Source organism: Ovis canadensis, chromosome 20, assembly GCF_042477335.2.
Source record: "Ovis canadensis isolate MfBH-ARS-UI-01 breed Bighorn chromosome 20, ARS-UI_OviCan_v2, whole genome shotgun sequence".
Taxonomy (NCBI): Eukaryota; Metazoa; Chordata; class Mammalia; order Artiodactyla; family Bovidae; genus Ovis; species Ovis canadensis.
Genome location: NC_091264.1, coordinates 58,070,563 through 58,093,746, shown reverse-complemented (window position 1 = coordinate 58,093,746; position 23,184 = coordinate 58,070,563). Strand labels below are relative to the sequence as shown.

The 23,184-nt window shown below is 43.9% G+C and overlaps 1 protein-coding gene across 11 annotated transcripts in view; it reads left to right on the top strand.

Moving 5' to 3' along the window:
* Positions 1-23,184, top strand: part of PHACTR1 (phosphatase and actin regulator 1) — a 548,621-nt gene that overhangs the window by 266,519 nt on the left and 258,918 nt on the right. The gene's annotated exons all lie outside the window — the stretch shown is intronic.

The window sequence follows — 23,184 nt, the reverse complement described above, 5'->3', positions numbered from 1 at the left end:
CCTCCTACCTCACCCCCTCCCCATTCGCAGCTGCCCCTTTAGCTGCCGTTCTTTTCAGCTCATACTGTAAACAAGTGTCATCTTTGCGGTCTGTTTAGGCTCATGCTCTGCGCTTTTTGTTGTTGTTGTTGCTTTTTGGTGGGGACCTTGCTATTTAAAATAGTCCCCATGTGTAGTACTGAAGTGTGTGGTGTTCCTAAGTGCGCGAGGGCTGTGATGTGCTTTGTGGAGACAGAGTGTGTGTTACACATGCCTTATTCAGATGTCTCATTGTGGTGTTGGCCACAAGTTCAAAGTTAATGGATCAACAATATAGGTGGCGCTAGTGGTAAAGAGCCTGCCTGCCATTGCAGGAGACACATAGGAGACGTCGGTCCTATCTCCGGGTCAGGAAGATCCCCTGGAGGAGGAGATGGCAGCCCACTCTAGTATTCTTGCCTGGATAATCCCATGGACAGAGGTGCCTGGTGGGCTATGGTCCATAGGGTCGCAAAGAGACGCGACTGAAGTGGCTTTGCACACACACAAGAGGTCTTTAAACAGAAACACACCTAAGACAAGGAATCAATGATCAGTTGATGAAACCATTGGAAGCGGAGCCTCAGAAACCTAACGCTATACTCCCCTAGGAACAGCAGTTCAGCGTTTCACTAATTTAGTATGTACGGTGACTTCATAGATCTACCGCACATATCAGAAAGACACTGGGAATCACTTTTCCACAAAGATGCAGACTGGGGTTGGAAGAGATAACGACCTTGTCCGAGGCCGTGTAGTAGCAGGCACAAAACCAGTTTACAATAATGTGGTGATTATTGTGGTTGTTCAGTCGGTTAGTTGTGTCCGACTCTTTGTGACCCCATGGACTGCAGCATATCAGGCTTCCCTATCTTTCACTATCTCTCGAACTGGGATTAAAGATCGGGCTTGAAAACAGACATGCCAGTTATGTTTGAAGCACTCACTATTTTCCAGATATTGTTAAGAGGGTCTAGCTGAATGATCTCATTGAATCCTCACAAAAGCCTTATAAGACAGAGATTATTATGCCCATTTAACAGATAAGGACAGTGAGGCTCAAAGAAGGAAACTAACTTGCCCAAGGACACCCTGCTTATAAAAAACAGAGCAGAGGTTTCAGACCCAGGCAGAGTGACCCTGGAAGTTGTAATTACAGAGACAAGTTTTGTGGTTTAAGATCTTGGAGAAAGAGCTCCATTAATGGTAATAGTACCCTATCTTGTTTTCTAGTTTCTTTTTTTTAATTTTAATTTTTCCAATATCCCATCTTTACACTGCGTGGTTTCCCACTTTCCATGTTATTTTGCTCAAATTCTTCTCTCCCCCAAGAATGCTCTTCTTCTCTCCGAGGTTTTAGATTTCTTTCTTTCTTTTTTAATGTTGCAAGGGGGTAAAGTTATTTGGTAGGTGCAGAAATTGAACACTTTATGTTATATTGTGCTATTTAATTTTAAAAGTTTGAACATTTCAAGGCTTCCTAGAATGTAATATATGTCACTTAAGAATTATTCTCCGAATATTACTCAGGCATAAAGCAGAATCAAATCTTGCCATCTGTAACAACATGGATAGATCTGGAGGGTACTATCCTGAGTGAAATGTCAGACAGACAAAGACAAACATCCCATGGTTTCACTTACAGGTAGACTCTAAAAAACAAATGAACAGATAAAACAAAACAGAAACAGATTCCGAGATGCAGGGAATGAACTGGTGGTTGCCAGAGCAGTGGGGCAATGAGTGAAAAAGATGAGGAAGATGAAAATGTACAACCTTTCAATTATAAAACAAATGAGTCATGGGGCATATAGTCAATGATATTGTCATAACATTGCATGGGGACAGATGGTCACTAGACTTATCCTGGTGGTTATTTTGCAATGTATAAAAATATTAGTCACCATGTTGTACATCTGAAGCTAATATAATATTGTAAGTCAATTATACTTCAATTTAAAAAAGGAAGAATTGTTCTTCTAATCACTCTTTTCATTTCACACTAATAGTGTTATGGTTTATTTACAGATGTTCTCATTAATAGAGGAAATATGATTATGCTGTTTATGTATTAGATTTGAATAACCTGACATAAAATGACATACTCCTTGTTTTGCGTTGCATCTTGGATATCAGATACCTTTGAACATTTTTAAAGATATAGAGTCTCTCATTAAGTTTCCCAAATCTGTATCACCGAGACTCATTTGCCTATGTCCTTGTGATATTAAGAAATTATACCCTTCCCTTAACACTTAGGTATTAAGGGTTATTTCCACAGGACTCCTAGTAGTACTGTGCCTGGAGATAGAATAGTTTCCAAAAACAGAATCTTTCTTTTAAAAAGTGCCAGAGCTGTTTATTATGTTAAAAAGCAAACAAGCAAACATATTAACAGCATCTAATAGGGAAAAAAACTCCTCTCAGAATCTTCAGGCTCCGGCTCTCTTTCTAAAATGCACCCTCAGATATAGAGAAGGTGGGCTTTCTCTCTGGCCACACGGAAGATGCCTCCCAGGGCTGTGAACTCCATCAAAACATTTCTGCTCACAGAGTTCAAAGGCTGGATGTTGTAAGAACAGATAGCCTGAATCTCTGTAGGTAAGTGGGAAAGAGTTCACCTACAAAGGAGCTGCTATTCTTTGAAATAACGCAAGTCTGAAACCCTTCCTTTGTAAATTAGAAACAAACCTCTTGAACTGTTCTGAAACCCAGAGAGGGTTTCAATACTGCTGGCGAACTGTTCCATATACTCAGTCAACTGTGACGCTTAGGTGAGCAAATTCTGTTTGTATTGAGATCTGGTAATTTCGGAACAAAGGCAAAGAAAAAGAAAGCTTAAGGAATCTTGGTCCTATTCTTAAACTGCCAGGGCATGAAAGGGAACTGGGAAAACATGAAGCCATGTTTGATTCCACGAACACTTGAAACCATCCTTCAAATATTCTGGATGGAATAAAGTCCAAAGTGTTTTGCCAAACCCCAGGGAAATTAGCTCCATATGTTTCTGATTTATTTATAGTTTAATCATCAAAATATTGCTTTGCAGGGACTGGTTATGTCCAAGAAACCTTTTATGAGCCATTTTAAAACATTATCTTGAAAACAGGAAGCCCTGTTTTGCCAAGAGCTAGCAGATGCCTGAGCAGACCTCTCCATATTGCCTTTGTGGAGTCTCCACTCACTAAAAATAAAGAAATCCTTCAGGGGTGATAACCCAAGAGGAAGAGGGAAGGTGACTGTAGGCTTCCATGATTTCCACTCAAACTCATTCTCTTTCATGCCCTTTTCACCATATTCCATTTGTGAGTTAGTCACTCAGTCATATCCGACTCTTTTCAATCCCAGAGACTGTAGCCCACCAGGCTCCTCTGTCCATGGGATTCTCCAGGCAAGAAAACTGGAGTGGGTTGCCATTCCCTTCTCCAGGGGACCTTCCTGACCCAGGAATCAAACCTGGGTCTCCTACATTGCAGGCAGATTATTTATTGTCTGAGCCACCAGGGAAGGCCGTTTGCTAAATGATAATTTAGGAGGTAACTTCTCTACCAAAATTATGTTAAGATCGTAGTCCTTACAAACCAAAGGTCGAATTTCTTAGAAAACAGCAGCTTCAAAGGAGCCATTGTATGTATTAATAGGAAAACACTTTTTCTCTTTATTTTGGAGTTTTTAAAAAGTAAACTAAAATTCTCAAGAATTTTTTTTTAAAGCCTCTTAGAGGGGCTTTACATAATGTTTATGCTGGGTTTTTTTGTTTTTGTTTTTGTTTTTTTTCTCTCATTGCTCTTCCTCAGTGGTTCCACGCTTCTCTGTCCATGGGATTTTCCAGGCAAGAGTACTGGAGTGGGTGGCCATTTTCAAACCCAGGTCTCCTGCATTGCAGGCAGATGCTTTACCCTCTGAGCCACCAGGGAAGCCCCTTAAAGTAAGTTTCCTGATCGGTTTAAAGTGGGAAATTGTTAGAAATGAAGATTCTCTGAGCCCACCTCACATTGACTGCCCCCTGGGGTTCTCAGACTACCCATATGTCAGAGTCATTGAGGGCCTCAGTGACTTCCCGCTGAGCTCTGCCCCTAGAGTCTCTGATTTCCTGCTGAGCTCCACCCCTAGAGTCTCTGATTTCCCACTGAGCTCCACCCTAGAGTCTCTGATTCAGTCAGTCTGGGTGTGTGCCCTGACAATTTGTATTTCTTCCAAGTGCCCAGCTGATGCTGCTGGTCTTGGGACCCCACTTGGAGAACCATTACACTCTTCCCCGTCCTCACCACTGGCTCACCATTGAGTAGAAGTTCAATTAAGTTCAGTCACTTAGTCGTGCCCGACTCTTTGCAACCCCATGGATTTCGGCATGCCAGGCTTCCCTATCCATCATCCACTCCCAGATCTTACTCAAACTCGTGTCTATCAAGTCGGTGATGCCATCCAACCATCTCATCCTCTGTCATCCCCTTCTCCTCCTGCTTTCAATCTTTCCCAGCATCAGGCTGTTTTCCAATGAGTCAACTGTTTGCATGAGGTGGTCGAAGTTTTGGAGTTTCAGCTTCAGCATCAGTCCTTCCAATGAATATTCAGGACTGGTTTCCTTTAGGATGGGTTGGTGGGATCTCCTCGCAGTCCAAGAGACTCTCAAGGATCTTCTCTGGCACCACAGTTCAAAAGCATCAGTTCTTCGGCGCTCAGCTTTCTTTATTGTCCAACTCTTACATCCATACATGACCACTGGAAAAACCATAGCTTTGGCTAGATGGACATTTGTTGGCAAAGTAATTTCTCTGCTTTTAAATATGCTGTCTAGGTTTATCCTAGCTTTTCTTCCAAGGAGCAAGCATCTTTTAATTTCATGACTGCAGTCACCATCTGCTGTGATTTTGGAGCCCAAGAGTGTTGAGTGGAAAGGAGAGATTAAAGCAGGTTACTTGAGGATGTGTTTCAAGGACTTAACAAGGATACGATCTGTGTAAACTCCTGTAGACCATTGTTCATGGCTGAAGAAATGAAGTAGTTTCTGTAACTGGCCTCCGCAAGATTTAGTTTATAAAATAGGAGTACCACCAAGCCAACATATATAGAATACCTACAGTTTTCAGAGATTTTCATGGATTAGAATGTCTTCAGGCTTTAAAATGATTTGTAAGTAGGAACTAAACACATCTGGTGACGTGAGCTTTTTCTGTCATTAAAATGTGAGAGAACTTTCATTGTACAGTTAAATGCAATTGCTTAAAGTATATTGAGCGTATCATGGGGAAAACGTCTTCGGTGAGAATTGTGTAATGGAGACTGTTGACTATACTGATCTTCAGGCAAATCAAGAAGCTGGGTTCAATGAAAGCATTTCAGCAGAGAGGAGTGCTACTCTGTGATGAGCTGAAGAACTCATGGAACCTCCTTGTTAGAAGGGGTTCTCGATCTTCCAAATACATTAGAATCACCTGGGAATCTTGCTAAAGAGCCGATGCTGATTAGGCAGGTCTAGAGCTGGGCTCAAGGTACTGCATTTCTAAGTCTTCCAGAAGATGCTAATGCTGGAAAAGCAAGGTTCTAGAGTAGTGGTTCATGACCCAGGGAAGCCTTTGAAAAATTCTAAATCAGACGTGCTGGCTAGGACTCAGGCATAGGTGTTTTTAAAGCACCTCAGGTGATTCAAATTTGTAGCCAGCATTGAGATGCTCTAACCTAGAAAAGCAGAGTTCCTATTTCTAGGCCACCTCTCTCAAAGTCAGATGCCTTGCTGGAGTCTTTGGTGAGCATCAGACTGCGGTGAATTCATACTTGACTTCTCTAGTAAGAGGCTGAAGTGCCTATTTCTATGTTGCTGATAAAAGAGAGTTAGAAGCTTTAGATTCCTGTTGTGTTGACTGCAGACAGAGTTAGCATCTAGCTCTGAAAATTTACCAACTGCTCTTGTATTCTCTCCCCCACAGAGGTTCTCCATTCTTACTGTCTTTTCTTTGACACAGTTTTTTTAATTATTATTTTTAAAAATGTTTAACTTCCTTATTTACTCTTATAAGTGAGCTACAGATATAACATATAACTAGGGGTACGACCAGCATTGATACACCAACAAAAATGCTTGAGTACTTAGACATATATTTGAGAACTCAGAACCCTGCACACACACACACACACACACACACACACACACACACACACAGAAAATTTTGCTTTAAAGATGTCAAGAGCAGATGTTACCATCCACTTGTCTCCCAGCATAAAATAAACATAATCTGACTTCTGTGGAACATCTGATTCTGGTTATAACTGCACCCCAGTGGATCTTTTTGGATGAGTCACTTTCAAAGTGCGCCCGTAAGCACCCGTAAGTAGCTGAATGTGCTATGTGTGGCTGGGTAATTAAATTTTGTATACTTAAACGTTGGAGACTGTCTGCCAAATACAATTATTTCAGTTGTAGCCTAATTGATGCTGAACTTCTCTTCCTCACAGTAATTAGCCAACAGGTGCTGTTTCTTCTGAAGTTCTCTTCTCATTTCTGATTAAAAATAAAAATCTATGGCAAAGTAGAAATGGATGTATCTTTGTTTATTGTGGTAGATGGATACAGAAGCAATTTGCCTAATAACTGTATCAAGCTACTTAAATGTTAAACCCAAACGAAGGGAACCTAAGTGCCCAGCCTGTTTTAGAAGTTAAATTAATCTGCCCCAAAGCCATGCTTCTCCCACCTCAGTTTTTTGGCCAGCAATATTGGCCACCTCAGGTGAAGAGTTGACTCATTGGAAAAGACTCTGATGCTGGGAGGGATCGGGGGCAGGAGGAGAAGGGGACGACAGAGGATGAGATGGCTGGATGGCATCACTGACTCGATGGACGTGAATCTGAGTGAACTCTGGGAGTTGGTGATGGACAGGGAGGCCTGGCGTGCTGTGATTCATGGGGTCGCAAAGAGTCGGACACGACTGAGTGACTGAACTGAACTGATTATGATGACAGGCTAATAAAGCATGAAGATTTTGGATGCCATATAAATGTTGCTCTTTTTATGCTGTGAGTAGTTCATGGGCATGAATCTAAGAATAAAGGACACAATGATCATTGCAAAACTTGTCTTCTTAACCGTATCTCCATGAATTGAAACTGTGTGGTAACAATCAATAGAAGGGGGAACAGAAAGGAGGTGGCTGGGACAGGCAGGAAGAGATGCTTCACGCTCTTCCGTGCAGCACATCCGCTGATGTGAGCCCCTGTGCTCTCCACCCTGGCTCGTGTGTGTGTGTGTTCAGATGCTTCACTCCTGTCCGACTCTCTGTGACCTCATGGACTGTAGCCTGCCAGGCTTCTCTGTCCATGGGATTCTCCAGGCAAGAATCCTGGAGCCGGTTGCCATGCAGTCCTCTAGGGGCTCTTCCCTTAGAATTAACTCAATGAGCTCATGTTCCTGGGTGAGCAGCACTAACCGGCTAGTGCTAGAGGAAATATTTGGGGATCCATTTTGTTACTGACTAGGGTTCTCGGCTTCCTCAATCAATAGAAATTGATTATGAGAGATCGAGAACAAATAGTTTCCCTTGCTTGCTTGCTTCGGGGAGGGAGGGCAACCTCGTTCCTTACCTGCTTTTGTATGGCTTTCAGAAGTGGCAGTTGGGTTTTTCTGTCTTTCTGTATCATTTTTGTCCACAATCCCACCCAACTGCCCATGCAAGCAGTTATTTTTTAGTCCCTTAAAGTTTCTTGGTGTTTTGTTGCTCCTGGAAGCGTTGCATCCGAGGGTCTCAGGTCCCAGCCTGTCTCCCTCTCACTTGTTTCCTTTCTGATTTCATTAATTTCCAATAGCATTTCCAGTGCTTGCCCGCAGCTCCCAGTACCCTGGGGCCTGAAACTCATCTCTTGGCCTCTTTGCACACCACACTTTACCTGTGTTCCGGTCAGTACTTCGATTTCAGAGTCTGTCACAGATGCAGAGTTGGCCACCCTATCAATTACAACACACACTACATTCCTGGTGAGAAATTTCTTGCCCAACTTCATCCCCAAGGATCCCACTCCCATGGTGACAACTTTAGCCGCCCGTCAGCAACAATACACCAGAGCACCTAGAAGCCTGGGGTATAAGAAGTGAAGTGAAGTAGCTCTGTCGTGTCCGACTCTTCGTGACGCTATGGACTGTAGCCCACCAGGCTCCTCCATCCATAGGATTCTCCCGTCAAGAATCCTGGAGTGGGTTGCCATTTCCTTCTCCAGGGGATCTTCCTGAACCAGGGATCGAACCTGGGTCTCCCACACTGCAGGCAGACTCTTTACCATCTGAGCCACCAGGGAAGCCTGGGGTAAGCAAAATGGAAAGGATATGGCACTCGGATCACTGAAGACGCCCAGGTAGTATGGAGGGAAAGGAAAGGGGGCTGGGAGTCAGCTTCCGTAGACTAGGGGAGTCGATTCCTGCCCTACCTGTCACCCTGCCCCAGACTTTGGGTCCATTTATATGCATCTCTATAACAGTGTGTCTTCTCACCACTGAGACTGGAGGTTTGGAGTGGGAGTTGAGAAGGAAAAAGGGAGCATTTAGATTTGTCCATCTTTAAAAATCATGATTTGAAAGTGTACCCTTTAAATTTCAGTTTCCGGTAATACTGGAAGTTCTGACCAATAAAACCCAGTTCCCTTCAGGGAAACTGTTTAGGTAGACCCTGTTTTCATTTTTGAGAAAAGAAAAGCTGATGTGGAATTTTGACGTGATGGTCAATAAGCTCATGGGTGTCTATTTGTTAAAAATTTTGAATATTCTTGAAGCAAGGGCGAACTGCATTTGGAATCCATCTGAGGAAATACAGATTGTGGTTGTGTAGGGCAGGGCGAGAACAAGGAATGATGGTACATGGGCACTTGTTTGCTTTTTAGGATGTTGAAAATATTTAAAAATTAGATTGTGGTGATGGTTGTACAACTGTGTAAATACACTGAAATTCACTGAATTGTATGCTTAAAATGCATGGATTTTAGGGTATATAAATTATGTCTCAATAAAGCCGTTAAAAAGGCATCTTGCAAACCCTGCTAAGATTTGATGCTTTCCCAGGTGAGGTGGGAAGGTATTGATGGTGTAGATTCGTGCACCACCTGCATTTTGGCAAGCTCCCTACAGGATTATACACACCGCTGCTGTGCAGGATGGGGTGAGGTTAAGAAAACTGGCCTCTGCCGAGCGTCGGCTGGGCGATAAATGCTGCACAGACCCTTTAGACACATCATCCCATTTAAACCTCATGGCAACCTGCTGGTACCTTTACTCTAGCTGGATGATTTATTGCCGTTGCTATAGAGATGTAATTTTATCGGATCTGAAATGCAGACAACCACTGCCTCACCTCTGAAACAGTTATGGCTCAGAGAGGGGAAATAACTTCCCCAAAGCACATAGACAGTAAGTGGCAGAGCCAGGATCAGAACTCAAGGGATGTAGATCTGTTTGATCTGAGGCTTTGCTCTTTCTATTCTACCCTGCTTCCCTGAGATCGGGACAGTTAGGATGCTTGGGATTGAAGCACTTGGTAGACTGGTCAGCATTAATACTTTCACACCCCCCTTGGATTAGTTTCTTGTTGCTGATGTAACAAATTACCACAGATTTAGTGGCTTAAAGAAACACAAATTTATACTTTTCTAGTTCTGGAGATCAGAAGACCAGAATCAGTCTCAATAGGTTAAAGTTAGACTTGGTTCCTTCTAGAGGCTTTTGGGGAGAATCCAGGCCCTTGTGTTTTCTGGCTTCTGGAGACCAGTGTTCTTGGCCTCTGGTTCTTTCTTTGCGATGGGACCCCTGCAACTTCCGCTTGTCACCACATGGCCTTTCTCTCTGACTTCACCCTCTTGCTTCCCTTTTATAAGGACTCTTGTGATTCCATTGCCCGTCTGGATAACCCAGGATAATCTCTTCAACTCAAGAGCCCTAGTCCCTTCTATGTGTAAGGTAACATATTCACAGGCTGGGGGACTAGAATGTGAATTTAGTTGGGAGAGGCATTATTCTGCCTACCATACTCCCACTCTAGAAGCCTATGTTTGTAGTCTTGGAATAAATGTAACCTTCCCTATTTTAACCTTGAACAGAAAAGCTGCTCTTTATTTATAACAACCAAAATCAAGACTTGAATCAAATAGTACTAATTGTATGTCTCCAATTTGTCTCTTGAAACTTTAGAGAAATAAAATAAATAATAGACTTGATGAGGTGCCATTAAGAATATTACTTTCCTTTGAAGCTGTATTATTAGTCGATAAATTGCAGTATTACTTTAATATGTCAAGCCCTCAGAGAGATTTCACTTTAAAGGAATGTGGATGTTTGGACAAATGAGAACAAACGCACATGTAGGATAGTATTTATCTTGCTCATAAACCTTTTTGAGGCATGCTTTCTCTTCTACAGTGTCATTTAAGACAACTATGTGCTTCATAAGGCACTTTTTAAAAAGGTCAGGGTCTTGTTTTTTAAAGGTTTTGTGTATCTATTGCTCTAGTTTTCACTTCCTACAGCAACATCTGAAATTGTCAAAGTGAAGGACCAAATTACAACAGAAGATAAAGAGCAAATCCTTCCCCCCACTGACCAAAAGCAGAGTATAGCAAAGGGGATTTACCTACTATTACCCAAGGGTCCAGAGCTTGGAACGGTTGTTCTCCCAAAGGTGGGAAATCTTACCATATTTTCGACGTACATTCAAAATATTGCATGGTAGGAATTTGGGAGTTGAAGAGGATGGGGTTGTTCCTTTAGCTCTTAGGAAGATTTTCCTGTATATTCTCATCTCTCTTTGACTACTGATGATGCCTTTCTCTATAACTCCTGTCATCTGCACAGAATATATCATCTTCTTAATTTTTTAGTCTCTTAGAGTCAGCATATCACCATGGACTTTTTCTTCTCTTCAATTCAAATCCCATGACAGACTTCTGCTAAAAGTAGTATTTTGGTTCCAAACTGTCCTAAATCCTTAGCCAGGTTTAAGCCTAACTCTCTGATAGAATCCTGGGGGACTCAAGGTATTTGCAGTTTGCCATTGACTGCTTAGGTGACCTTGGGGTCAGTCTGTCTGGATCTCAGGTGTTGTTTTTTTTGTTTGTTTGTTTTTTTTATGAAAGCCAAACCAATCAGGGTAGTCTAATAGGATGTGAGATGCCTTTCAGTTCTAATATCTCAGAAGCTCAGAACATTTAGTAGTTATGGGAGCCATGGGTTAGATATTGGTTTGGGGTTTCCAAGAAGTTGACCCAGAGATAAGATTTTGAGTACCAGTAGTTTGAGAGGTACATTCAGGAAATACTGGTAGAGGTGTGGGGAAATAAGACAGAAAAGAGAAGGAAGGCAATGAAAGTTATTATCAGGCCAGTTACTGCCATGCAACACACCTTCAAGTTATTCCAGTTGAGAGATTGGAACCTGCATATTTGTGGACTCCGTCTCCATCATCAGTCTGAGGTCTTATCTCTGCAGCACTTCTTGCTCCTTTTTTCCTTTATTTAGAAAAAAAAAAAATCCTCTGTGTACAGCTGCTGGCATTCCCAGTGCCCAGAAAGCTTTCGTATTATGGAAATAGGATATGGGTGGGGTGCTGACTACGTCACAATGTGTGCGAGAGGTGAGGGGTAGCATGGGAAAGAAATGGTCGACTGGTAAAAGGGAAAGCGGCGGTCTGATATTTTGGTTCTTTATAAACTTGCCATGAAGATTCCAGAGATTCCAAGCCATTGTTCCATAATGCTTAGCCGTGTGTGCCTGCTGTGTCCTTCGAGGTAGGCACGGGACAAGAGAATAAATTTGGAGCTAAACGTTAAAGAGGGCTTCCCAGATGGCACAGTGGTAAAGAACCTGCCAATACAGGAGACTCAAGAGATGCTGGTTCGATCCCTGGGTCAGGAAGATCCCCTGGAGAAGGAAGTAGCAACCTACTCCAGTATTCTTGCCTGGAAAATTCCATGGACAGAGGAGCCTGGTGGGCTACAGTCCCTGGGGTGACAGAGAGTCAGAAACATGAAAGAACAGCTCATCAAAATACTACCCAGAGTGAAAAGGGTGTATGTTGGTAAATTACAGATGTTTTAATATTATTTACATAGAAAATCTGCAGTGACATTTCCTCTCCTACCCATTTTTAAGGAAAATGTATTAAAGCATTATAATACTGTGACAATGTAACTAACAAGGAACTCATTTTTGCTTACTTAGTAACCATGGTTCAGTGGACCAAGAGCCTTCCCTTCTACGTTGTGGGTCTTTCCTTTAGTGTGAAAGCCAGTGTTTTGTGTAAAATGGGCCAGTTGGTTCTGGGATCATCCTTTGCTTCCTAAAGAGCTGCAGTATTCAGATATGCTCTTAGAAATATGTGGGATGGGAGGAACAGGATAATCCAATTCATTCTTCCCCTTCTGAACTTTATTTCTAAGACTGTGACTTGCCAACATCTATGAAATATAGAGGAGGCTTAGCAATCAATCACGAGGGGAGAAGGTGATGGAAGAGGGAGGCTGGCCAAGCATCCCTAAGCTTCAGTCATTTTGTATTTCAGCACAAGAGAGCAGGATTGCTGACTGTTAGATTTCCTTTGAGAGGCAGTATGCGAGCAGCATATTGAGTATTCTGATAAAGCCAAGTATAGGTGTAACTCTTTAAGGAAATAGTCAATCTGGTTAAAAAGTGAAACTCTTTGGGTGAATATTAGGCAAGATTTGACCTACCTGAAACTTAGAATCTTAAAATAAGAACAGACCTTCTAGAGCACCTAATTCAAACCTCTCATTTGACTCAAGAAGAAACCAAGACATTGAACATTCAGAGATTCATCGTCAGGATTACCGAGCTTATGGACCCAAGTATTCTGAAGGGCTGATGCTGCAGCTGCCATACTGTGGCCACCTGATGCGAAGAGCCAACTCTGGAAAAGACCAGGAAGAGAAGGGGGTGACAGAGGATGAAATAGTTGGAGCATCACCGACTTGATGGACATGAGTTTGAGCAAACTCTGGGAGGTGGTGATGGACAGGGAAGCCTGGCGTGCTGCAGTCCATGGGGTCACAAAGAATCAGATACAACTTAGTGACTGAACGAGAACAAACTTCTGATACTTCCTCCAGAGTTCTTTCTGCTCTACCACATGCCTCTCTCTCTCCTCCTCCTCCTCTTCCTCTCCCTCCTCCCTCCTTCTCTCTCTCACACATGCACATGAAGTTCATTCAAACAAAACGCTTAACTTGAAAGGACAGCTATCTAGGATTTCCTTCTTTTACCTTATCCCTACATGTAATAGCTTCGCACCCACACCCCAGGAAAGTTATAAAGTTGCCCTTGGCTTTACGGTGATAAACCTAAAACATTGAAATCTCTAGCCAAATAAGGTCTGCAAGGATTTGTGCTGTGGAATCTGTTTAACCCTGAGAACAAAATAACTGACGGTTACTAAAGGACAGAGATTGAGGGAGCACACCGCTAAGATCGATAAACGGGCTGTTTTCACTGAAACCGTCTTTTCTAGACCTTGTCTCTATTTGATCTCCACTGTATGCCATACAACATTTAGTTTAAAAAAAAAAAAGCAATATTTCTGTATCGTCTATCCTGCTTCTCTTTCCCTGATCCGCTCCAATGTCATTGTTATCAACATCTTTGAACCTCCGTCTCCCTGTGTCTGACTGATACCTCTTGTTTTGAAGGGGTCTTTCTTGGGAAAAAATGCAAAAATGTTTGACTTGGGAAATGGAGGAGATGCTATGCCCCTGTGAACTCATTGCTGGATCCCTTCCCAGGGCCGCGGAAGGAGCCTGTGCCTAATTTAAGCATATCATCACCTTCAGGATATATCTGCCCATGTATTCCCAGTATCCTCCAAGATGTTCCCTTCTACCCCAGGAAATCTGCCCATATCCTGTCTTACTTGTTGACGCCAGCAGCCCTGGCTGGTCCCCTGCCTGGCATCCACTCATGGGTCCTTCTCCCACTGGCTGCCTGGGTAAGTCTTCAAGATTTAAATCAAATCATGTCACACTCTCCTGTGAAGTTCCCTCGACTCCCCAGTATCTTAAAGACAAGCCCCAATTCCTTAAAGGCACCGAGGCTCTCAGAAGGAGCCAGCCCTTGTGTTACTGACCCAGGTTCTTAGACAATAGAAATTGATAAGAAAGGGATCAAAATGAGGCATTCAGGCAAGGCTGTATTGAGACTTATGCTGCCACACCAGGGAGCGAAAGCCAACAATAGTTTCCCTTGCTTGCTCCCTGAGACGGGGGTGAGCTGGTCCCTTAAATGGGGTGACGGTAGGGGTGGAGGGGTGGCTTAGTTGGTCTTCCCACCCCCTCGGTGGTGGGGGATCATGCATCAGGGATCATGCACAGGACCCTGCTTTTGCTCCCCAAACCCCAGAAGTGGCAGTTGGGTTTTTGGTCTTTTTGTATCTTGGCATTCATAATGTGCCCCCACTGCACATGTGTGCAGCAATTTTCACTCCCTTGTAGGTTCCTTGCATTCAGTTGCCAGAGGAGATGTTTGTCCAGATGCAAGCCCCACAGCAAGGGGCCCCAGGTCCCAGCCCCTCTCACGTGCCTCTCCGTACTTTCTCCTGCCAGCTGCACCTCCACACTCCAGCCATCCGCAGTGTCCGCTCTTCCTGAAGCAGGGCAGGCTCTCTTGCCTCCGTGCCTGCCGGGTTCTGGGGCTTCTCTTCCATACCTGCCTGTCCTGTTCCCACATCACCTGCTGGTGGGGGCTCTCCAGGACCTCCCCCGCAGTAGAGGTGGCCCCTCCTGCCCTCACCTTTACACACCCAGGTCTTCACTCTGGGACACCTGAGTGCTCCCATGAGCTTCGCCATCTCGTCCCCTGCAAAGCTCGAGGACAGGAGTTAAGATGAAGGAGAGAGTGGCCTGGAGACATCTCACCTGAACGGTGAGACAGATGGCCATCTCCCCTCCCCGCCTCCAGCCTGGCCATGGAGTTCCTTGTTCCTGGGCGACCAGGCTCTGCCATGGCCAGGGAAGCTGTATTTCTCTTTCTGCAGGTGGGCGAAGACGGAGATTGAGCCTTTTTTTGTTGTTGTTGTTACTTGAGAAATTCTCCTTGCCCCTGAGTTTCTCCCTTTGCCCTGATTCCTTCTAATCACTCTGATAATCATCAAATGTGTTTCTGAATCCAGTAAGTGCCTTTCTCTCAAGGTGGCGATGCTGCTCTGCTGCTGCTGCTAAGTCACTTCAGTCATGTCCGACTCCGTGTGACCCCACAGACGGCAGCCCACCAGGCTCCCCCGTCCATGGGATTTTCCAGGCAAGAGTACTGGAGTGGGGTGCCATTGCCTTCTCTAGGTGATGCTGCTGTAGGCACAAACTAAGAACCCAGAGCAGCTTGTGGATCTTACCTCTGGGAGCTCAGAGTGCACATGTGTTTAAGAGAGAAGTCATCTGGGTCCAGGGGCCCTCCTGAGCTCTGCTCCGCAGCTGGCAGTGGGTCCTTGGACGTGGGGAGAGACTCTGCCCACCCGCCTGCCCAGAGACCGGCAGTGGATCCAGCCTGCCTTCACCTGCATGCGTTCCTTGCTTACGTTGTGTTGTGCTGACTTAAATTGAGTAGCACCGTGAGCCCCACACAAGGCATTGTTGTTTGAAGAAACATTCCCTTTCTATGTTTGTGCATGGAGGAGATCCAAGACAGCCAGTTGTCCTTTCAAGTAAATGACCCCCACCATAAAAGCTCACGCAACCTGTGTTAGAGTTTATATTCTGGCAGTTCTGTAAGACACCCTGAATCTCTCCAAGACAGATCAAAGGGTGAAAGTGCGCCCATCCTATATAGCAAATCCTTGCTAAATAACACAGCCGATCTGGAAATGACTGACTTCAGACTTGTTTCTCCTTCCGAGGAGAACTTTCCAAGTGGTTTCTTTCTGTTTGCCCAGGAGCGAAATGATTTTCACAGTTAGCTTGATTTCTTAGCCATGAGTGGCGAGATAGAAAGAAGTGTTCAGTGGACTGAGGGGAAAACGGTAACGTGATTCCGGTATCCTGGTCAGATGATGGAGAGTTGTTTTGTGTCACAGCAAAAGGAAGGTGGGAGAAGTCTTCGTAACAGAGTTTCTTGTTACAGTGTGAAAACACTGGGGACTCTACAAGCTTATAGAAAGAAAACATAAATTGTGTGTGTGTGCATGCGCACGTGAGATAAATACTAGAAGGGTCCATCATTTTCCTCTTTCACTTTCTTTGCTCCGTCACGTCCTTCCCCTCAGAGGCCTTACGGTGAGCAGGCTGAGAGGACCGTTCGTCATCTCCTCCGTCTCACCCTCCCCCTAACCGTAGTACCCCTGGCAGCAGAGCCAGGTACGGACCATAGCCGTGTGGTAACTCGGACTGCCAGGAGATCCAACCAGTCCATCCTAAAGGAGATCAGTCCTGAGTATTCATTGGAAGGTCTGATGCTGAAGCTGAAACTCTAGTACTTTGGCCACCTGATGCAAAGAACTGACTCACTAGAAAAGAGCCTGATGCTGGGAAAGATTGAGGGCAGGAGGAGAAGGGGGCAACAGAGGAAGAGATGTTTGGATGGCATCACTGACTCAATGGACATGAGTTTGAGTAAGCTCCGGGAGTTGGTGATAGACAGGGAGGCCTGGTGTGCTGCAGTCCGTGGGGTTACTAAGAGTCAAACACGAGTGTGCAACTGAACTGAACTGAACTGATAGAAGGGGATATGCTTGTGCCTGGAGACCTCTCTGCTTTTGCTCACACTTTGCTCCTCACTTAGAATCCCCTTGCCCTCCTAGACCTGCTGCTGGCCCAGGCCTAAATGTGACCTTCCCCGGGGATTATGTACTGATCCTCCAAGCCAGAGGCTTTTCCCTCTAGTAACAGTCAGTTCGGGTCTTTCTTACAATGCTAATTAATCATAGTCATTCTTTGCCCTGCGGTTATTCTCCTGGTTGCTTTATCATTTTAATATTGTACACTCTGGAAGGGAATGAGCCTTCCCGTGTTCTGCCACCAGAGAGCATGATGCCATGCCTGGCATGTATTTAGCTGTGCCCTGGAAACATTAGACTGAGCATGTAGTTAGGCGTTAGGGGCTGAAACTGTGGTGAGTTTGGACTTGCCATTTTTGAGTCCTAAACAGAATGACTTCTAGGTGTGCTGGTAGCAGGGGGAAGGGATGAAGTGGGCAGATTGGAAAAAAATATATACCCAGTGCAAGTCTGTGGGTGGTGGTGGTGGTTTAGTGGCTAGGTCGTGTACAACTCTTGAGCAGCCCACCAGGGTCCTCTGTCCGTGGGATTTCCCAGGCAAGAATACTAGAGTGGATGAAAACTGCCTATTTTTTTACCTTTTTATTTTCTACTGAGGTGTAGCTGTTCAACAGTGTTGTGAAAGTTTCAGATGAACAATGAAAGGACTCAGTCATTCATATGCACGTATCCATTCTGCCCCAAACTCCCCTCCCATCCAGGCTGCCACATAACACTGAGCAAAGTTCCCTGTGCTATACAGGAGGTCCTTGTTGGTTATCCGTTTTAAATATAGCAGAGTACGCATGTCCATCCCCAAATCCCTAGCTATCCCTTCCACCTATCCTTCCCCTGCAGCAACCATAAGTTCATTCTCTAAGTCTGTGAGTCTCTTTCTGTGAAAACTGTCTATTTGAGACTCCCATCTCCTAAGTCTTACACAAATTCTTTTCACTGTTTCCTAGAGACATGGGTGCAGACCAAAGATAAAGGTGGCCAGGACGGCGTCTTACTGTCATTTATATGCTTTAAAATAGTTTTCGTTAGCCTTATTTTAATTTTTCAGAAATTCCCATGTAGGACTGAATCTGCCTACAGAGTTTCTTTAAAATTAAACTTGTGCATCAGTATTCATAGCTCCACCTACTCCTCCTTCCGCTTTCTTGAGCTGTGTGCAGGTTATACAGATGTCTGGGGAAGTGCTTCCATTCTGTTTGACGGAAACCTGGCCAGCTTCCCCTGAGGTTCCTGGTGGGAATGCTTACCCAGCAGGGTTACACATCGGGAGTCCTTAGCCACAACCTGCAACAGTGGGGCCTGCATAAGAGCTACATTTAGAAAATAGTGTCAATATTTGGCATTTTCCATGGCTATTTTTGGAATTGCCAAGAAGTCTGATTTTTCAGGCAGGTTTTGTGACTCTAACTGCATAAAGTACTCATTAAAAAAGTAATCTGAATGAGGATTCTAAAGACTATACCATCAAGGCTACTTCCCACCTCGGCCTCCCTTGCAAAGCAGATGAAGACGAGTTGTTCAGCCACGCCTGATTATTGTTGCATGATTTGGCTCTTCCTGGTTCTTCCCTTGAAGAGGAGGAAAACCTCTAGACTAAAAGAAATGACTTCTGTATCCCTTCTTTCTCCTAATAGAATCTAAGCCATCTGAGAAAAACTCACCTTGGAAAGATTGCTTTTTTGGTTATGTAGGAAAAATTATTCAAAGCATCTCCAGGCATAGATGCTTCTCTTCACATGTTATTTAACTTCTAGACATTATGCTCCCAATTAAAGGGTCAGGAGTTCTCCAGTTCAGAATCTTACTGTTGGATAACTGTTGGCCCAAGTTCATTTCCAGTCCTCATTCGGGAATTTCATGACCAGTGAACTGACTGAACCAAAAAGCTCCTGAACTACAGAAGGAGGGAACTTCAGAGTACAAACCGCATGTAAATGCACGGTCATAGCAGGTAGCTTTATCATGGACCCCAACTTGTCTTGACATATGTTTATATACATGTGTTTTTAGTTCTGTGTGTTTTACTGCCAGGGCTCTGTCCAGGTCAGAACAATCTGGCAGTTATTTGACCCCCATCAAATTGTTGGCATCCTTGGAATTCATGTTCCTACGTCTAATCGGCCTCTCCTCTCTCTTTCCAAATCTCAATAAGCATCTTTCCTTGATTGTCTTTGAAATGAGGTCAAATGATAGCATATTGACTTGAAATTGAGGTAACTGAAAAGGCATATTTCATCTAAGTGGCAGGTCCAAATTTCCATGTTCTTTTCTTTTTTTTAAATTAAAATATAGTTGATTTACAATGATGTGTTCAAGTATACAGAAAAGTGATTCAGTTATACATACACATATACCTATTTTTTTCAGATTCTTTTCTCTTGTAGGCTATTGCAAAATATTGAGTATAGGTCCCTGTGCTATATAGTAGGTCTTTGTTGGTTATCTATTTTATATATTGTGTGTCTAGGTTTATCCCAGCATCCTTGTTCTTAAGCCTTTTCCTTGTGCATCTTCCCCTGAGTAATCTGGCCTCTTCTTGCTATATGTTGCTGCTTTTGCAAACGACACACCTTATATTCTTCTGCCTGGAATGAGTAGATTTCATTCCCCAACACAACTTTTTCCAACCACTGCTTAAATCTATTTTTAGTTCTTTCCCCTGAGGCATGAATGATGACTTTTCTATGGCCTGTCAGTTATTTATTCATTTCAAATATTAACTTATCTAGGTTCCTTTTTTAGGTTTCGTCTCAAGAGAGAGTTTACCTGCATAAAAAACAGTAGAACTGAAATCAACCAGTTTGGGCCCAAACTCCAGATGTTACCCCTGTTAGAGCCTTTATTTTCTCATCTGTCCAGTGGCTCAACTCGTGACTCTCAAAAGACGTTCTTCCTTCCTCGCTGCAGCAAATTAAGGGTATATTCCCAGTAACAGTGTAAGTGGAGATCTTAAATTCAGTGTAAATGAGGGGTTTCAAATTTCTTCTTTGATCACTAAAGTTAGGACCCCTAAAGATGCGTGTGTGTGTGTGTGTGTGTGTGTGTGTGTTCACTCAGTTGTGTCCAACTCTTTGTGACTCCATGGACTATAGCCCACCAGGCTCCTCTGTCAGTGGGATTTCGCAGGTGAGAATACTGAGTGGGCTGCCATTTCCTTCTCCAGGGGATCTTCTCCACCCAGGAATTGAGCCCGTTGTCTCCCATGCCTCCTGCATTGCAGGTGGATTTCTTACTGACGAGCCACTGGGGAAACATGAAGACCAGTTTCTTGATTTTACAGCTGAGAAAAATGGTGTCCCAAGATCCCACAATCAGAAGACAGTTACCACTGAAGCTAAGAACAAAATTCATGCCCCCGAATTTCCAGTCTGTTGGGTTTTTTCCTAAACAATATTCCAAGTTTGAGGTTTCAGATAAATACAATTTTATTTAGTGCTCACGGCAAGGAACCATCTTAGGCACTGAGCAGAGAGACAGAAAGCCTGGTTTCTGCTCTGAAAAAGATCGTGAACAAATAGGGGAGACAAATGTGTCGCCAGCTAACTAACACAAGGCAGGATGAAGGAAGTGCTAAATAAGGGAAACACTTGGGTGTAGTTTTCCTAACTCAAGGAGGCGACGGTATGTCAATGGGGTCTTGATGTTTTGAAAAGTTTGGACACATGGAGAAGAAGGGAACAGTGGGGACATCCCAGGCAGAGGAAATTACAAAAGTGAAACCAGAGCCTTGAAAGTGCATGGGGTGAACTGGTCTCTTACATTGCAGGCAGATTCTTTACCCTCTGAGCTCCCAGGGAAGCCCACAAAAGAGACTAGTGTTAAGTAGAACCTAGAATTTCTAAGGAAATATGTCTGAATTTTAGATTAAAAACATAAACAGTTTGGAGCCATATGGTCAAGAGTTTTGGCCCTTTAGGTAAACGGACAGGCATTTCGGATACTGAAAGAGGCGAGGGGTATGAGATAATTTAATACCTAAAAATTTGGTTTAGGTTGTATTGAAATGGCCAAAGGGTATGGATAGCGGTAATGGAGAGAGGAGGGCAAATGTTAGGACCATGCCATGTCAGGATTGAATGTAAGTTCATAGTTCTAACCTTAGAAACATGTCATTGCTCACTTCTAATCTGTCCTTCCAGTGTTCCAAAAAAGTGCCTTTCAATATGCTATTCATCTCCATAGAGATATGCAAGCATATTTAGAAAGCATATTTAGAAACTAATTTTAGCTCATATTCTATAAATGAAGGGTATAACCTGGTTAGTGTCCACGAGAATGACAAAATCAAAAGTAGTGATCATGTAGAAAGTTAATAAGCAACATTTAATCTCTTTCCAAAGACCATCAGGAAAAGAGGCTTACTGAGATTTGGGAAGATAAAAGAGACCAATAGATGCAGGAAAGTGGATTCCAGGGATGCAGACAATTTTGTCATGGTTCAGTCGCTCCGTCATGTCTGACTCTTTGCGACCCCATGGATTGCAGCACACCAAGCTGCCCTGTCCTTCACTATCTCCCGGAGTTTGCTCAAACTCATGTCCATTGAGTCGGTGATGCCATCCAACCATCTCATCCTCTGTCACCCCCTTCTCCTCCTGCCCTCAGTCTTCCCCAGAATCAGGATCTTTTCCAGTGAGTCTGTTCTTCACATCAGGTGGCCAAAGATGGGGTTCAAGTAACTGCCAAGTCACTTTGAGCTGAACAACATGATGTCAGTATGTTAGAAACCCATGGAAGATCGAGGTGGGGAAGCAGAATTAGTCTTGCCTGTGAGGATGAGACTTAAGGAGAGCTTCACAGGTGAGGTGGTATTTGGACAGTTCTTGAGTCATGCTCATTTGAGAGGACCTAGCAGGACTGTATCTTTCAGGGGGAGTGCTAAATGGGGCTGTTTTGGAGGGGTCAATTTTTCCTACTTCTTTATTTAACACTATTCTTTATACGGGCTTCCCCGGTGATTCAGCAGTAAAGAATCTGCCTGCAAGTCAGGAGCTGCAGGAGATGCAGTTTCGGTCCCTGGGTTGGGAAGGTCCCCTGGCGGATGGCACAGCAACCCACTCCAGTATTCTTGCCTGGAGAATCTCATGGACAGAGGAGCCTGGTGGGCTACAGTCCATAGAGTCGCAAAGAGTCGGACATGACTGAAGCAGCTTAGCGCGCGCACACACATCCTTTACAGATTTTCTATAATAAGAATGTACTGTTTTCACATTCAGAAAAATTGATCTGTATATATGATTTTTAAGGGAATGTGGTTTGGAATATTGGGTCACAGTCAGTGATCTGTTGTAACTGGATTAAGAAGGATCCAGACTCCCAAAGATTTGAATTTTATTCTATAGGGAAATAAGAAATGAGAAAGGCCTTTTTAAGAAGAGCAAATTATCAAATGAAACCCCATGGACTGTAGCCCGCCAGGCTCTTCCATCCATTGGATTTTCCAGGCAAGAATACTAGAGTGGGTTCCCATTTCTTTCTCCAGAGGATCTTCCCAACCCAGGGATGGAACCCGGGTCTCCCGCATTACAGGCAGACTCCTTAATGTCTGAGCCACTAGGGAAGTAAAGTGAAACAAACAGAATGATTCAGAACAGTATTGGATTCAACTTCAAAATGTGTTCTATCCACGTATGATGTAGATAAGAGCATTGCAGACCAGAATGTGAATGATGGGCTGTAAGGAAAGTCAAGGAATCAGAGCTCATCTTGAAAAGATTTGTAATGTTTAGACAGAGGGGAAAAAACAGGGGAGAGGACATTTTAGGCTGAGGCGAAGTGTGAGCAAAATCAGAGCGATGAGGACGAATGTTTCTGTTTGGAAATAATGAGATCTGGGCTACATAGGTGAACTCATGACAGATTAAGACAGCTTCTAGTTCCAGAAGGCAGGGTTTGGACTTGATTGGGTAAGCCAAGGGAGATTTTAGAGCAGGAGAAGGATGGGATAAAAATAGTCCTTGAACAAATAAGGCTCATTCGGCAGCAGCGTTCAGGGAGAAGGGGTGGGAGCAGCACAGATAATCTCCACGCGGGTGGTGACAGTGGCAGCAGAGATGGCAGGTTTTAAAATTAAAAATCGATTGAATGGGTGGAGCCTGGCTAGAGATTGAATGCGAGCAGAGGGCTGACGGCGCTGTTCCTGGAGAATAGAACGGTAGAGTCCTGAAGAGTGCTCGAAACTGTCATGTGTCCTGGTCACATGAAAGGGGCGACACCCATCCCCAGAATGTGGGCGTGAACGTCCTGGATGTTTTCAGCAGTCGTGCCGGATCGGGTCAGCCACTGTTTCTCCTGCTGAGGCCCTTTGGTGGCCCAGGGTGCACATATATAAAAGCGTCACTTAGCCTATGACCGTGGGAAAGTGCAAACCTATCTGATAACAGGGCATATCTCCAAGTCTAGTCTTTTTTTTAAAAAAATATTTATT